This window comes from Myxocyprinus asiaticus, chromosome 48 (genome assembly GCF_019703515.2).
Source record: "Myxocyprinus asiaticus isolate MX2 ecotype Aquarium Trade chromosome 48, UBuf_Myxa_2, whole genome shotgun sequence".
Taxonomy (NCBI): domain Eukaryota; kingdom Metazoa; phylum Chordata; class Actinopteri; order Cypriniformes; family Catostomidae; genus Myxocyprinus; species Myxocyprinus asiaticus.
This window is the reverse complement of record NC_059391.1, coordinates 5,955,380-5,971,688: the sequence shown is the minus strand read 5'-3', so window position 1 is coordinate 5,971,688 and position 16,309 is coordinate 5,955,380. Positions and strand designations below refer to the sequence as shown.

Below are 16,309 nucleotides of genomic sequence, written 5' to 3'. Positions count from 1 at the left end.
GAAGGTGAACCAGACAGTGATCAGAGAGTTGCAAAGCTGCTCTAGGGACGGAGCGATATACATCCTTTATTGTTGTGTAACAATGATCCAGTGTATTTCTGTCTTTGGTGTGGCATGTAATGTGCTGTCCGTATTTTGGCAGTTAATGGGTGAGGTTTGCTTCCTTAAAATCGCCGATAATAATAAAAAGTGAGTTCGAGTATTGTTGTTCAGTGTCTGTTATCTGATCAGCTAGCTGTTGCAATGCTGCATTCACGCACACGTGTGGAGGAATATAAACTCTCACCAGAATAAACGACGAAAACTCCTGCGGCGAGTAGAAAGGCTTACAGTTGATAAAGGGCGCTTCCAAATTAGGACAGCATATCTTCTTTAGTATTGTTACATCTGTACACCAACTTTCATTGGTGTAAAAGCATGTTCCACTACCTCTCGTTTTCCCCGTTAACTCCGCAATGCGATCTGCTCTGAACAGCAGAAAGCCCGGCAGATGTAACGCGCTGTCCAGAATGGCTTCACTCAGCCAGGTTTCTGTGAAGCACAAGGCAGCAGAAATATATTATATAATATATTATCAATTATATCAAATATATAATATATTCTGGAACACAACAACATATGAAATCAAATCTGCATTTTCATATACATTCTTGCTCAGGTAGCTAGCTATAAACATGTCAGCCTTTTAACTAACTTTAACTAAGTTCCTCAGCAATTTTTGTTCTTCAAACTGTTGCTCCACTTTGCTGATAGTTGAACTGAAAGACAAAACTGACTGTAAAAGAAGACTATGCCTCTTGTGTTTTGTTCGCTATGCCTCTTGTGACAGCACTAAGAACACAACTGTACTTGCATTGCACTCTAAATTTCATTTTGACACATTTTGGAACACAACAATGCATTTACATACTAGTGTAATGTACTTGTCCCTGTAATGAGTGTAAGATAAGTTGTTGTTGTTTTTTATACATATATAAAAACTCATTTCTAGATGTTTGCACTGATCATAGTCTGTAGCTGGCGCTGCGTCATTTGTTCCGATCGTTTGTTGTATTTACAAGTGTTGAGTTTGTTTTTGGAAAGTGCTGAGTTGATGAGCAAAAAGAGTATAGCACATCTGTCGTTATCAAGACTATTTTAAGATCAGAGAGAGGAAATCATCTGTGTACAGGAGCATAATTACCAGAAGAAGAAAAAAAACTATCATAATACATGATATTTAGATCCACTGCAATCTTTTATTGATTTGATCTTTCGATACTAATTTATATATTTGTCTCCTCTGAACATTCCATCAACCACCACTGCAGATAAGGTTAGTAAATAATTTTATCACACTAAAATCATGTTAGTATGTGTACTGTTTACATCTTGTGGCTATACTTTTGAAACTTCTAAAGTGTGTATTTTAACATTTATGGATTGGCCCTGTTCACTTCTCTTATAAGTGACTTAAACTAATAGCGATTTGTGCTTTTTTTTTTTAATAAACTAAAATAATTTTATATTGTAATCACCATTATGCCACAAATACTGTCTACTGAGCTTAACTTGTATTGAACCCGGAAAATTCCTTTAACATTGCTAAATGTGTACACTTTTAAACTTCTTCAGGTTATTTAGTAGAGCATGGTGCTGGCAAGGTCATAGTATTGAATCTCAGGGAACACACAATATAATAATAATCCAAACAATTTTTCAAATTTGCTATCATTCCCTTTTATGAATTGATACATGCTTGTACTGTTGTACACCACACAATATTAACTTGTAATTTTTCTTGTCCAGAATGTAACATAGAAGCATAGGCGTTACTAGACCCTTGAAGCCCTCCTAAAAATCATCTCAGCCCCCCTAAAAATCTGTGCAGCATGTAAGTGTTTTAAACAGCTGCAGCTGCAGCTGCAACACTGCACTTGTTTGAAGCCCAAGGCGCTTTGGTAGCATTTCCAACCTGCAAAGACTGACTACTGAATGAATACGCCCCATTTCCTCATTCAATTTATGAACGAGCACGTATCGGCGTCTTATTATGGCGGATTGAAAGAGAGGAAGCATGTCGCTCATTTAGTTCGGTAATCTCGTTTAACAAGGAAAGAAAGTGGCTGGATTAATTATGAGTAAAAGTGACTAATGACATCAGGACGTAATTAAATCCTGTAATTACTTTTAGGCTATGTCGTCTTTTTTGTATATTCCTTGATGGTCATGCACAGCAGTTCACAAACTGATATGCTTTGTTGTCATTTGCAGGGAAAACGCTTATGATAATTACACACTGATAATGTCTCTTAGTAGACACATTGATTTGAATTAATAAAGTATAATTAGACTTGTTTCGGTCATGAACTCTCTGTGCTTTATCAATGGTGTAATAACCCAAAAACACATAAAATACCTAATTTGTTGCCACCTACTTGTGTAAAAGTGTGATTTACAAAAATGGTTACTGAAGCAATAAGTGAACAAATCTGAACTAATGTTTTTATATAAATATATAGTGTATACCTTTATTTTACCAGGGTTATTCTGTTAGAATTACTAAATTACTGTAAAATCTCTATTCGGAGTGATTTTCTCTTTTGAACTAATTCGAAACACTTGAGTCACAAGTTAATGACATACAGAAAAACATCATCAGAGTTCATTCACTCCACTAAAAATCGACCAAGCTAAATGTGATATTAACTGTAATAGTATGTGTTTGAGATGTTTGATATAACTTTAATCTACAGTTGCGAAATTATTGATTTTCTATAATAAACACATTTTTTTTTATAAGTGGAAAATAATATATATATATATATATATATATATATATATATATATATTATTTGAATGGTTCTTTAAACAGTTTTATTTTTTTTAATAACTTTATAAGTGTGTTTATTATAGAAAAGGAAAATATTCTGACTGAATACTAGCTGGCTATCAAAACAAAACAAAACACTATCTATGCTAAAGTTTGGAATACATTAACCTTTCCATGAGTAGGTTCTAAACTCCCTTGCCCCCTGGAGTGAGTTATTTTTGCATGTGACACTGCACAGTCGGTAGAGGGGGGCAGAGTGTAGACAAGTATTTTATTTTTTTATTTTTTTATTTTTGATTTCTTATCATTTAAAAATAAGAATACTGTATATAATATAGTAAACATGTGAACAAATGGGTTATGTCTGCTGTACTGTATTTGTTTTATTTTATTTTTTGTATATATAGCTATTAAAAAACAAATAAACAAATAATATCAGCAGTCCGGTTTGCCTATGCACTGCTTCACATCTCAGGCATTGTGTGTGTGTGTGTGTGTGAGACAAGCGCTAATGTAAACAGACGTGACTGCGTGCATCCGATAATCATGCTCAGCATGTGCTCACTGTGAGTATGAGTTTTAAACTGTTATTGTGGTGTTTTTGTGATAGTTTGGCTGTCTGTTACAGAAAACAAATGTATTATATGCCTGAAAAGAGTTGCTGTTTGTGTGAATGAAAACCGCATCTACACCTAATAAGTAGATGTGGCTGCATGCATGGGAAGATTGCGTTTTATATATGTCTGTGCATATACAAGCTGCGAACTGTTATCGTGGTACTTTGGTGACAATAAGGCTGTTTGTTACATAAAACATTATGTGCTTGAAAAGACTCTTTGAGTAGCTGTTTGTTTGACGAATGACAACCGCTACTAATGTCAACAAATGGCAGCACGCATTGGAGGAAGAACGCATTTGATGTATTGACTGTGCGTATAAGAGCTGTAAAATTTTTGCCGTGGTACTTTGGTGAAGAGTTGGATGTATGTATATAAAATGAACTTATTCTGTGGTTTAAATGACTGTATGAGTAACTGTTTGAGAGAATATAAATTACAGACACTTGACCAGCGTAGCCTGTGGCGGCGCGAAAGCCAATTTGAATCTGGCAGCTTGTAACATAACTGGCTGTTGCAGAAACACATATGTGTCACGCTGCTCTGCGGGGTCCAGTTATTAACCGTCACATATGTGTGAAGTACGCATGAAAGGGTTAAATGTTCACATTTAATTTTTTTGTCCCTAAAATCCTCAATATCTCTTTATTTACAAGTTTACAACATGAAGTTTCATAGAAACATTTCTTTCTTTCTTGTCATTGGACACTGCCTTTGTCCCCTAGCATAACAGTGTGAGCTCTTCTCTCCTGCACACAAACAGTCCTGAAATAATGTCATACTACAGAAACACATTATGATAGTACAAAACATAAATGTACAGAAACCATTATCCATGAAACCCTTGATAAATGGTTAACAAAAAGCATTAACATGCAAAATTAAATGTACAAGTGACATTTTTTCCTCACAAAACAATGATAATCTAGCTTGTTTTATTTTTAAATAAATATTCCAAAATTGAATTATGTTGAAGACAGATACTTACATTTTTTCCCAATTTAAGAAACCCGATCAATCCAGTTTCACAATTTTAATAACTTACCACGACATGAAAGTAATTTCAAAAACTATTAAAACTATTTGCCTTAAACTCGCAACTAGAACATCTATAAAAAAAAATAAAAAATAAAAAAAACATCTAAGGAAATTTCTATACCTCATATGTAAAGGGTTTACATGGTAAGCATGCAGTATTCCAGTGAAGGGTAAAGTCAACATACCAAACACAACCACAAAGGATCTGCACTTATCCACATACTAAAAGTATCAAATAATTTACCTTCTCTGTAATGTGTATCTAAAGACGTCAACCAATTTGCCCAATATATATATATATATATAAAATTATAATAATAAATGTACATAATATCCAAATGTGGTATTATCTTCAAGGAAACAAACTGAAAATTCTGCCCATTTTCGATGAGATTGGATCAGCAAATAGGACGCAATCACACTGAGCATGCTCATTAACATGAAACAGGTATTAATCAAATTATTATGCAGGTTAGAAGGGTCAGAGCTGTTGACAACAACTACAACCGTATAAAAGATTCTTCTAATTCAAGCTACATGTTTTGGAAACATAATATATACGCATCTCACGTCACAGTGTTGTCATGTAATGAGACACATGAGGTCAATAAATTATTTAGGCAAAAATTTTCTTCTTTCGTAAGGGTGAATCTTACAAAGTCCTGGTCATTTTTAACACCCCCCACAAAAAAAATAAAAAATAAAAAATAAAAATAAAAATAAAAGATTCTATATAAATATTGCTAATAATAATTATATATAACATAAAGAAAATGTTCCTTTCATTAGTAATTGCTGGATTTTTTTAGAAAATTATTACATTTTAATTGTAAAGTTTTTATACATGATAAAATTAGTTTTATTGGCTTTTATTTATGGCGATTTATATAAATTACCATTACAGTAATGAGAATCCCCATAACAGAAACTAAAAAAAAAGTCTTAATAGTCTTAAATATTGATTTCATTTTCTTCAAGCAAAATATTTTTTACTTATGATTTTGTGGTGAAATGTGACCTGGACATGTAACAATTTTCTAATCAGCTAACTTGGAAATTAATTTAGCCTATTTTAATGTTTTCAAAAACATAAACAATGTGATGACAGAAAAAAAAAATCTACAGCATTTTAAAATATTTTTAGTCAAAAATTAAAACATGCAAACAAATCATACACATTTGGGGGTCTCAGAAAAGTTCCACAAAGAATTGAGTCTAAACACCTCAAACACTGATATCTTAAGGTTATTTCACATAATATACATACTCTGACAAATAGACATACTTTTGAAAGCTGCAGGTACAAAGTGGCTTCTCTAGCTACCCCTTTGTTCTGATACCCTAATCCTATCTTTCAAGAACACCACCTACCGTAATACCTTCAGGCATGTACCGGTAAAACTCCAGTCGTCGACAGTCTGTACGGCAGAAATTCTTCACATCTTTAATGCATCATCCAAGTACTGATTGTCTGACGCAAACATTTAGGAAGGCTAGAAGTATTAACAGGAATGGAAAAATATGATGCATATAGGTCACCCAGCCCTTCCTCTTCTGTAGTCATTGCCTCTTGTTTTCACGCAACAAGTTACTTTAAAAGTTTCTGTACATGTGGGGGGGCAAATGGAGAGGAGTGGCATCAGTCGAGAAGGTGTTTTCTAGACCCCACTCGGGAGCGATTGGAGCATCGAATGTCAAACTTCGAGTCTTTGCACCACTGGCATATGTATGTTTCTGGGACGTTGGACTTGCGGATTTTGGCACACGAGTGGTGGATCCAGGTGTTACACTGGTTGCACTCAATCATCGCCCGCCTGGCGAATGGCGGAAACATGTCACTAGGTCCCAGGAGTTGTCATCTGAATCAACCATGATGTCCTCATCGTCTCTCAATCCATCCTCATCTCGGAACACCACTTGTTTTCCCTGGCGGATCACAGTCCTTTTGCCAGGCAAACCTTCTACCTTCAACACCATGGCTTCTCAATCATGTAGTGCTGGTTTCTCCCTACCCTCCAATGTAGACTCTGAACCAGAACTTTTAGAACTGTCCCAGCATGGATGCCCGGAATCAGGTTCCTCTTTGCACATTACAGGACCCGGAGAGCCTGAAGCAGTTGTTGAACATGTGCCAGCATGTACAGGCCACACTGTACCCATCCTTGTAGATGGCACGGGAATGCTGACGTAATCTTCCGTTTCCTCTTTGATGGTACATCCAAGGTTGGCGATCTCCGCTTGAGCACTAGGAATAAACTGGGAAATGGATCCAAATTTTTCATCCTTACTCTTCCTTAGCTTCTTCTTCTTTTTCACCTTGTCAGCTTTCTTTCCACCCTCTAGAAGAAGACCAGCTGACTTGGGACGCTTCTGCATCTCAGAGTCCTCTCTTGAAGGTCTCTTGAATCCACCAAAGCTCTTACAGTTCTAGGGTGGGGACTCGTCCAGAGACGAGAGGCCGCAGCCCAGCCTCTGATTCTCCCATCCATCGCTGTCCACAGTGCTGCCGTTGCTGTAGGGTGGACTATAACTGTTCCTCAAGTGTGCCTCCTCCTGTGGATAAGGAATATAACCAGCATATGCAAGCACAAAAGTGTAGAACTTATTGAAATCTTCCACAGTCCGTTTCCGATTATATGTTGAACTGTAGCCCTGCGTGTCAAATGCACAAGTTGTCGAGCTGCTGTCCATGTCAGCTGCTGAAACATATGGTGGAGATGCAGATATTTGTCCTGAATGGAGAAACAGATGATGACAGTGTCAGGTGAGATGGAAAACACTGTGTGGCAGGGCGGAGGGCGGGGCCGGGTCGTGATTCCGCACATCCGGCCCCTAATTAGGCTGATGAAGCCCGAGAGGGATAAAGCCGACCGGAGATGGCAGTGCGACCAACACCTGTTTATGTTTGTGTCTTTTTGGTTAAGTTTATTATTAAACCTTTATTAATATTATCAAGCCGGTTCTTGCCTCCTCCTTTCCATTTACCTTGTTACACTGGTGCCGAAACCCGGGAAGGAGTAGGGATGCGCCGTAGTAGAGTCCTTGCCACTACCATCCACCCCAATGGAGCAGCCACGGGCATCTGCCAGGGGACGGAGGAGCCCAGCCGCCTGAGAATGGAGGAACGCCACTGACCGTGAGGGGAGGAGGGACTCCTAACCGACCACCTGGAGCAGTCAGGGCCACTGCCAGAGGTGGAGGAGACACCTATCAACCGCTGAAACATGGCAGGGTCTGAGACCACCTACCGCGAGCGGGGAGGGGCTCCTGGCTGACCGCCTGGAGCGGGAGGACTGCTGCCAGGGGTGGGGGAGACCCCTACCATCCACTGAAAACATGGCGGGGCATTCTGTCCGCCAGGGGCCGGAGGACTGTCTTCGATCCATTCGGGGAGGCGCGGCTGTCGTCCACCAGAGGGTGGAGGAATGGCCGAGGACCAGGCTATGGCGTATCGGAGAACAGGTGAGTCAGTAATTAATTTTCTTTCTCTCTCTCTCTCTCCTCTCTCTCTCCCACTGCCGCTCCGCATTGGCCTTTCCCTCTCTTTTTAAATATTATTTTATTACATTTTAAGTTGGTATCATCACCACACACCCGGCCCCTAATTAGGCTGATGAAGCCCGAGAGGGATAAGGCCGACAGAAGACGGAAGTGCGACAGAGAGAGAGTTACGGACAGCTGTCCGACACCTGTTTATGTTTGTGTCTTTTTGGTCACGTTTATTATTAAACCTTTATTTATATTATCAAGCCAGTTCTCGCTTCCTCATTTCCATTTACCTTGTTACATACTAATGATATATGATGAAGATGTGATGGGTGAAAACCTAATTGTACATATTTAATCGTGTCATTGGGTGCTGAGCCCCCCCTAAAATTGAAATCCTAGAATCACCCCTGCATAGAAGGAAATAATGATGATGAATATGAAATAATGAGATTATTAAATGAGATTACAATATCACACGTTTGACTAAATTAAACAATGGGCAAATGTCCAGCTTGTTTATCTAGGGGTTACAGTATGTTGTGGCATTCTTCCAAGTTCTGTTAAGACATTTTTTCAAATTCTAACACAGACACATTAGTCAGTCAAACTCATTATTTTACTGAACCTATTAAGAACCATATTATATGGAACCAGGTTTACCGGATTGTGACCTGCAGTGAAGCTGGATGTTTAGTGTTATACAACTTGTCCTCATATCAGTATCACAGTGATTTTTATTGTGCTATGGCTTGGACTCAGGCAAAGGAAGCTGGTACCAGATCAGTATGATCAGCTGGAGGGTCTGATTAATTGAAGCATCAGTGAAAACCAGGGAAGCCCATTATAGCCCATCTGTAATCATTTAGGAGCTGGAGTCGACAAAGGTGCTGCTAGCCACTTTTGCTTTATCTCTCATTCTCACTGGCAGGCTGGACAGCACTGCTGCACTACATAAAGGTGAGTGAACTGTTGCTTTAACAGCAACCTTTAATGTTATGTTAGCAGCCCAGACCCTTAAAAATTAGGTTACCGACAAGTTCTTTTTAGGGGTTTTCAGGCATTTCTCAAGGATCAGTGCACTGCTTCTGTTCATGTGAAGTTCATATAAGGTTGCAATGAGACAATCTGGCCCACCACAATTTTCCCAAACAATAGAAAATGGAAGATAATAGAGAAGATAACTACACAGAAAAGGTTAGAAGTGATTTTATTACACTAAAATCATGTTAAAGCTAGGGTGTGTAATCCAGAGAGGCTAGCAGTTAGCAAGCTAGGTTTGAAAGCATAGAGCCCGCCCTCGCTTCAGAGGTGTCTCCAAAGCCACACCTCCACTATCACACATGAACACTCACAGAGCAGAGTCTACGTGCCAGGAGGAGAGACGTGTTGGTGTAATCGATCGCAACGGTTGTTTCCTTTTACTGGTGGTTCACCTTCCATTCTCGCGCTCGCTCTGCACAGTGTCAAGGAACCCTGCGCTGATGACGTGTGATTGTCTGCGCGAACAAGTTGCACGGCGGTATGCAAATATAGATTGACAAACAGGAAGGACATCCTATCATTACATTTGGACACAATGCAATGATTGGTCGATCATTTTTTAGTCCTGTCCCTTCCACAGAAGATATATATACATATATATATTATTATTTTATTTTATTTATTTTTTAATTTTTTACATTTAGACCATTTAAATTATTGATTGCTATCAGGATGTTAAGAGACTTCAACCAGTATAACAAAACATGTTTCTGGAAAAGATTGCACACCCTAGCTTTAACATGCATATTTAAGTTAGTGCCTCACTGTAACCCAGAATTTTGCTTTAAAAAAAAAAAAAAAAAAAAAAAAAAAAAAAAAAGGGACAAGTTTAAATCGTATTTGTGGTAATCAATATTATGCCACAAATACTGTGGATTGAGCAGAACTTGTATTAAACCCAGAATATTCCTTAAATTTTGTCTACAGTGCTAAAAGCGACAGTGGATAATATACATGCCTCACAAGAGAATTGTGTATTCTTTGTAATTTGTTTGTGAATATAATCAACAAATGTCATTTCCACCACATAAAATTATCATTTAGTCTGTGATGTAAATGAATTTTTCTTTTTGGTGGTTTGTCTTGGAAGGCTAATTTCATAGCTAGCATAGCTTTTATGTACCCAAAATACACTCAGTTAAATAACTGTTTCACACATATTGCATAATTTGACAATATTATATCCTGATTGGAAATGACACACATTTTTCGCTTGAATTGGCTTTGTTTTCTTAACAAATAATCATCTAATATTTCATCACAAGCATGCTCTTCACTTAAAAAACAAAATTAATAATAATTACTTTTATGATGGATTTTTATATTTAAGATTGAAAGTCTGGGTCTGGGACAAAGGTGAAAAAAAAATCTGTACACAAATACGCACAAATAAATGATGACGGCATGACAAAAACATCCCAAGAATGTAATGTGACCCTCATATAACAAAAAGAAACTAGACAAATAACCCAACTAACAATTTTTGGTTCCCAGAATGTTCCCGAGAACATTACCAGAACAGAGCTTTGAGGTACATTTTTGGTTTTCCAGAAAAGTTTTCTTTACGAAAATAGAACGTTCACTTTAGGTTGTACACAATGGTTCCCCTAATTTTCCCTTAACCTCCTAATTTCCAGAACCTTTCTGCAACCTCAGTAAACAGACAAGCTATAGATACATTTTTTATTTATTATAATTAATTAAAATTATAATATATCATTAAAATCAGCCACAACACATTTAGGAATACTAATATATCCTTTGTGCAACCCTGCTGGAAGTCACACTGAAAACTGAACCAAAACACATACGTCAACACCGCAGACATTTCTATGCAGATATTTAAGATTTTTTTTTCAAATAACCAATGACTTCAACACAGTCGAGGGTTGTTTATATATATATATATATATATATATATATATATATATATATATATATATATATATATATATCAGAAATTTATTGACAGTAATTTTGAAATATATGTATAAAGATGATCACTCACAGGAGATAAAGACTCCATTTTATTAACCTTATAAACATTTTTTCTGTCTGTCTTTTTCTTTCTTTTTGGAGGAGGTTTGGCACAGGGGTTAACAAGGGAAATTAAAAATGTCACTTCATGTCAAAGATGTTGCAGATACCTGCTGTACATCCCTGCTTAAAAGACCAGCTAAAACCAGCCTAAGCTGGTAGGCTGATTTTAGCTGGTTGCCCAGCCTAGACAGGCTGGTCAGTTAGCTGGTTTTAGAGGGGATTTGAACACCTTTTAGCTGGTCAGGCTGGGAGACCAGCTAAGATCACCCTGACCAGCATGACCAGTTAAAAAAAGAGTGTTCAAAACCCCTTTAAGACCAGCCTGACCAGCTTATGCTGGTTTTAGCTGGTCATTTCAGCAGGGCAGCATTTAATGATTATTTCAATGGCTTTGTAATGTAAACATCATGAAGTATGTACATACAGTAATATGGTAGCCTACCACACACATTTTTATAGGCATAAAACGCAACACTCAATTTTATACAATATTTCCCAGCTCCGGCTCCATCTCTGTACTCACCAAGGCATCCTTGGCCTGAAATAGTTGAAGACCCCTGATGTAAACTGCGAAGGAAAAATACAACCTAAAAATAACCATTAGAGAAGGTTCTGTAAAAGTTCTCTATAGATTGCAACACAAAAACCTGCCTGCAACCAGGGACGTGCACAGGGGGTTGGCTCAGTGGCCCAAGCCACTGCCCCTTGGCCCTCCTGGGCTGAGGTGACCCTCTGGAGAAAGAAATCATATTTGCAAATATTCACTTTTTAGACACTTTTTATCCACAGCGTCAAAGCAATTAAGACACGATCAATAGTAAAACACTCTGCGTAATTTATTTTATTGTTTATGTAAACGTGCTAGATGACCGTCTCTTGTTTTGCAAGGCAGCAGATCAGGAGCGACGGGGAGGGGCACTTGACACTTGAGCGGGTCCAAATGTGTCAAAAAAGTGTATTAATCGGTATTGACCTTGCTTGAGGGGGCCCAAATGCGTTAAAAACGTGCATTAGTTCATAAGGTGAATAATCAAATCACAGAGCTAACGTAAGTTCCTAAATAATTATACTTTTCTTTCCTTTTGTTATTTAAACTTAAATGTGGTCTGTCCAATTACTGTCCAATAAAGTGAGCCCTTAAACTGTTGCTGAACTGAATATATGAATCTAGCTGTTTTCTACAATTTATGGTGTATTAAAATATACATAAATATATAAAGCCTATGTCAGTCCTATATGGTTTATAAAAGTGATAATAACACTTAAGAAACCTTGGAATTTAACTGCATAATGTTAAATAACACCAGGTCTGCATATCAGGCCCTTTTTCTCAGTTTAAGCCACTGCCCCTCAAAATGTCTGTGCACAGCCCCTGTCTGCAACATTAGTTTATGGTTATATAAATAAAACCTAAAAAAAACCAAAAACATTAGAGAACATTCTGTATAAGTTCTATACAGGTTGTCCCTTAAAAACCTCCCAGCAACGTTCTGGGAAGGTTAGTTTATAGATTTAAAAAAATAAAACCTAAAGAGAACGTTCCCAGAACGTTAGGAATTGGTCCCCAAAAAATAACCAAATGGGAACCATATGCTATCATTAGGGGAACGTTCTGTGTTTGCTGGGAAGTTTGTCATATTTTAACATTTTGAAGCTGGCTTATTTTGAAGCTTCAATTTTGAAGGTTTTGCAGGTCCAACAGAAAAGGTCAGATAGATACACAGGAAGACAGACAGACAGACAGATTTGTTTATGTACGTATATAGGATTTTGAACAATTCTAAGGTCAGATACAGGATAACCAAAAGTCTGATCAGTTAGAAAAGACATAACTCACAAAGTTAGAAGTCTGAATGTCTATACAAAGTTTGGTGGATGTAGCTTGAAAGCTCTAGGAGGAGTTTCAGTGGGAGATCTTGGAATAGCCCTAAAAAAAGTCAGCACAAAAACAGTATGTTGACTTTGTCAAGCCAACATAAAATAAATAAAATAATAATAATAATAATCAACCCCTGGGACATATAAGTGTTGAAGAAACACCCTTCTCCATTGTTTGATTCCCAGAGTTTTCCATTTGGCTGAAATAATGTTTGAACCCCAGTATAAAATGATCTATGAAACTTCCATAAAGAATGAAGCCCAATTCCCATGTTGGGCCTCATGTATTCAGATAGAAGACAAAGGCAGGCCTAACAGTCATAAAAACATTCCTCAAGCCCCCACCTTCTAAGTCGTAAATTTTACTGATAAAAATCGCGCCAAAATCAAACAAAGGGAGTACAAAACAGACTACAGATCCATGAAGCCTTGCTCACTAAAGGATCGAGCGCTCAACTCCTATTGGATGAGGCACACAACAGAACGTCCCTCAAACATGACATCATCAGGAGTTGAAATATTTCTGAAATGCGTCCAGAATTCGCTTCCAGCGACTTAGTTCACCGAATATAGACGTAGCTTTTTGCTGCTCTCAGATGCAACCTCGTAGCACAAGGAAGTAATGTCCGACTTGAAACTGTAGCCATACAATCTCCATCTCGCTGGACGAGTTGAGATTACTCTGTGTTCAACCGAACACTCTAACAGATCCGAAGGAGACTGCCAAGCAATTCACATCTTCATCCGTTTGCCTACAGAAGTGAAGAGATTAAAGATTTCTCTTCCATCTTCAATCAAGTCGACATTTCTGAGTTCTCCGCCAGCCCGCCGAGAATCAACAGCCATACTGCCCGCCGAGAATCAACAGCCGTACCGCCCGCCGACAGAGCGAGGAAACGGCCTCCCGTCATCACCCGAGCCTCAAGGAACCGGGTCAAAGTTAAAGGACGGATGAAAACACATTCTACCTGTGTCCTCATGCGATTCAAGTAAGAGGTTACGTCTGGGCAGAGATAGAATATTATAGTGTGCTATTCTTGTGTTTCAAGGTTTTTGCTTGTACAGTTTACGGACCGCCATGTCCGCTCATTATTAATACTCAGGGTATTAATTATCACAAATTTGTTTTGCTGTATTGTGGTCCAACCAAATTGGATTGTGCAATTTCACCATAGCGGGTGAGACAGAAACTGAGTTCATCCATTAGAGTCAAATAACGCAGGACTTTTACGAGCCCCGCTCGTAAAACCGCGTCTCTGAGTGATGAACACAGCTGCTTTCTCTCCCGCTATCGTGAAATCAGCTTTAGGGCTGTCATTTAATCATCTCTCTCTCTCTCTCTCTTACTAATCACACACACACACACACACACTGTCACACACACACACTTTATGTGTTATAGGATTATTTTTATTTCCATATCTAATCATATCACTGTTTAGTTTGTAGTTGTAAGTCGGAAGTTTATTGACTGCATTGTATTAATTATTAATTGATATTACTGCATAAATAAACTTTGTTTATATTACAAAGAGAAGTGTTTTGGTTTGATTTGCATACGCCTGTGTCATGCTGACGGGATGTCAGTGCTCGGATTCAAACCTTCATTCATTGTTTTTTTCCCGAAAATCGATATTCTTCGGATGCCGATTTTCCTAAGAATACAATCGAATATTGAGACTGTTTTACTATCTGGTTATTAGTCCCTGATTCCAGGGTGGTGCCCCGTCAATGTTAATCCTTACTAATATTCTATTCGATTTTTGATAATTGATAATTATCTTTGATTGAATTTGAAGGATCAATAAGCTAGTGTTAGTTTTAATTAATGTTTCATCGATGTTAACAATTAACGATTATCTTTGATAATTGTTGATTTTAAAGGATTAAAAAAGCTAATATTGATTCTCATCAATGTTCTACTGATTTTAATAATTTGTAATTATCTTTGATAATTATTAATTATTGCTAATAACCAAACTTGCTCCTAAACGTAGCGCACTACATTTACTGGAGCCCCATATGAGGTTTTAAATAGTTAGATCCAATTAATTAATTTAAATATTAATTAATAACTACAGAAATAATTATTAATTATTTCTGATAGTAACACTGATCTAAACAACCGGTAAAACCCTACACCCGTATTGTAAAAAACATTGGGCTCAGGTTTCTGTACTGTTGAGGGAACTCAACCACATCCAGAGAGATTTCAAAGCATGTTCCTTTTCATGTCACGTTATTAGATTACAGAACAGAAACTGACTTATGTGCTGTGTCAATTAAGCCGCAAGTTTGTTTATTAGCCATTGTTGGGTCAGGTTTAAGTGAATTTGTGTGTGCGGGAGTGTGTTTGTAGACAGAACGGCTGAACGGACAGCCCAAATGGACACAAATATAACATCTGATATGTTTCTGCCATGCATCAAGGGAGAATGATTGATCGGAAAGATGCAAAACATTCTCTGGCTTTGTTCAAGCTTTATTGTGCCTTGAGGCAATACCATGTCACACACACAAAGACACGCACAAGCTAGTACTGTATAGCCTATACAGTGGCTCAAAAAAAGCATTTTTACACTTTAGCCACTCTTTTAAAGAATGATAAAACCAAGTGGTATATATTTTAAAAAGAGATAGCACAAGCTAGGGTTGCCGTACCATATTTTGGCCAAAATGAAGACATATTTTAGTGGTGAAACCCTCAAGTGTCCCGAAAATGCTCAAGCATCCTGTATTCGTGCAGCAAAAAGTTGGCAACCATAGCACAAGCCCACTTTCAAGCAAAATATAACAACAAATATATATATTAACGTTTGTTAGGTTTCAAATGATAAAACAACCCTTACAAAAAATTCTAGAGTTCTGGCAATTTGCCACTCATTATTTTCACATGCAAATGAGCTTGCAATTTGCCGCAAATGTTTGCAGCTCTTCAACAGTAGTAGTGAACCTGCAGCAAACCTTTGGCGACATTTGACAATTTGCCGCTACTGGCAAACACTTCTGTGGCAAACCTGTGGCAACATTGAACAGTTTGTCGCAAAGCTCATTTGCATGTGAAAGTAATCAGAAAATAATAAAATCTTGTATGTTTAATTTTTTTCATTAGAATGAATTGTTAGAAAGGATTAATCAAGATTTACACAAATGAAAATGTTAACATAACAATGAACACATAGGCTATAACTGTGTGATAAACAGTTTAAAGTAGCTACAAGTATTATGCTGTTAAAGCAAGTATTAAACTTTTCTAAACTGCTTAATTGACCTAACTTCACTTCCACAGTTGTGTGGGGGTGGAGTTTATGAAGTGCAATCTGCTGACACGTCACAGTCGAATTGTATTGTGGGATATGGAGCTGCCTGAAGCGTACACCAGAGTAGGCTCGCT

At 37.6% G+C, this 16,309-nt stretch overlaps 1 pseudogene; it reads right to left on the bottom strand.

Moving 5' to 3' along the window:
- Positions 1-6,106: 6,106 nt before the first annotated feature.
- Positions 6,107-7,158, bottom strand: LOC127437083 (PHD finger protein 13-like; annotated as a pseudogene).
- Between the last annotated feature and the right edge of the window lie 9,151 nt (positions 7,159-16,309).